Source organism: Octopus bimaculoides, chromosome 24, assembly GCF_001194135.2.
Source record: "Octopus bimaculoides isolate UCB-OBI-ISO-001 chromosome 24, ASM119413v2, whole genome shotgun sequence".
In the NCBI taxonomy this organism is placed as follows: Eukaryota; Metazoa; Mollusca; class Cephalopoda; order Octopoda; family Octopodidae; genus Octopus; species Octopus bimaculoides.
In genome coordinates, this window is record NC_069004.1 from 29,442,228 (window position 1) to 29,444,176 (window position 1,949).

A 1,949-nucleotide genomic window follows, 5' to 3' on the forward strand; every position below is an offset into this window, starting at 1 on the left:
TTAAAAACAATATGATCGACTATTAATAACCTTCGAAGAAGTGTCCCAGTTTGACCATAGCTCTATAAATGAAAGAAGTAAAAGAATTTTAAAATGTAAAAAAGAAAACTTACTTCTACAGTTCGGTAGCACTAGCATCCGCTGGGATTTACCGAGGTTCTACTACCACTATGCAAACAACCGTTTTTTAAGGAACATAAATGAGTAAAAAAATTTGTCAGTATACCTGTTGTCTGTTTGTCCTTGTCGAGGAAAATGTATCGTGATTACCCGCTTAGATCAGGGGTTCTTAGCCATTTCTGACCTATTGACCACTTTGGCTGCTATTTTATTCTGTTGGACTCCACATAGCCATTCGGTGTTTAAAAACTAGTTTTATAGAAACTTCTTTTAAAATTCCTATTTTGTTTTTCAAACATTAACTTGTGTCGGTTGAACTATGGAAAATCTTAGAGAAAGAAACCTAGCTGTTTTTTGCAACACAGCAATTCATAGATCCAAAGGAAAATTTTACCAGGGTCCCTTAGAATAATACTGTGGATCCTCAATTTACTATTTTGTTGCGTGAATTTAGCCCCAAATCTTATATGAACCTTCAGGGTACACTGATTTCGATTAATAGAATCTGAGAGATTTTAATGTCGTTTGCGTGCTTACAGATTTTTATGTCGTCTGCTTGCCCTTTACAAGGAAAATATATCATAAACAACCATTTATATATTTATAACAATGAACTTATAGACTTTTATGTTAGTAGACCTTTTGTCTTCCTATCCTTTCCAATGAAAGTATACTATAAATAACCATTTAGAGAGGTATGTAAAAGAACGTGTAGACTTTAATACGGTCTGGCCGAAGTAAATATACTATTTAAATGTTATGTTGGAAAAAATACTTAGACATTAATGATGGTAGGTCTATCGTCTGCCTTTCCTTTCTGCAGAAAATATGTCATTAAGAAATATATAGAAAGGTATGTAAAAGAACTTGAAAACAAAACTTACAGATTTTTCCGTGGTAACGGTACAGCCTGCTTGACATTGCCTAGGTAAATATATCACAAACAATCATTTAAATGCTTTTGTAGAAAAACTGACAGACCTTAATGTTGGGTACACCTAATGTCTTCCTAGACTTTCCTAGGTAGATATATAAATCATTTGTATATGTAAAGAGAAATGATTAAACATTTTAGTGTGGATATCTGAATCGTCTGCCAGGACCTATCTGGAATAAAATATATCACAAACAATCATTTACTTTGTATGTAGTAAAATACAACTTATAGGCGTGAATGTTGGTTGAAAACCATCGCCTACGTGGTTTTTATCAATGGAAACACATCACGAATATCTGTTTTAATGTAGAGAAAAATCCAACAAACTTATGGACTTCTATGTTTGTAGAAACTCTTTATTGTCTGCGTGATCTCGACAAATATATCCGTTAACAATACCTCAAAGCATCTATTTTATTTAAGAATATGTATGTCCTACATGCTGATAGATGATTCGTCTACCTGGTTTTTTTTTCTGAAGTACATATATCGCAAACATTCATTTAAGTATAGATTTTTTAAAAAAACTTAACGGATTTCATTTCTATGTTGGCAGAATCTAGTTACCGTTTGCATTCATCCATCGACACACATATGTAGCTGTACATACACACTTATATACATACATGCGTATATATATATATATATATATATATATATATATATATATATATAATATAAAATTCCATATTTAAATGCTGGAGGATCTACGTCAACCTGACTTTGTCAATGAAAATAAACATAGACACATACAAAATACATAAGTATATGTGTGTGTGTGCGTGTATGTGTGTGTGTATATACATATATTATTATTATTATTATCATTATTATTATTATTATTATTATTATTATTATTATTATTATCATTATTATTATTATTATTATTATT

The 1,949-nt window shown here is 30.5% G+C and overlaps 1 protein-coding gene across 3 annotated transcripts in view; it reads right to left on the reverse strand.

The window, feature by feature from the left end:
- Nucleotides 1-1,949, reverse strand: part of LOC106884093 (class E basic helix-loop-helix protein 22-like) — a 380,240-nt gene that overhangs the window by 375,731 nt on the left and 2,560 nt on the right. Inside the window, exon 1 of one of the 3 annotated variants that reach the window (XM_052976277.1) lies at nt 1,005-1,287. The exons of the other annotated variants lie outside the window; for them this stretch is intronic. The gene's annotated coding sequence lies outside the window, so the exon portion shown is untranslated. Of the gene's footprint in view, nt 1-1,004; nt 1,288-1,949 lie in introns of those variants that run through there. 3 annotated transcript variants of the gene reach the window in all.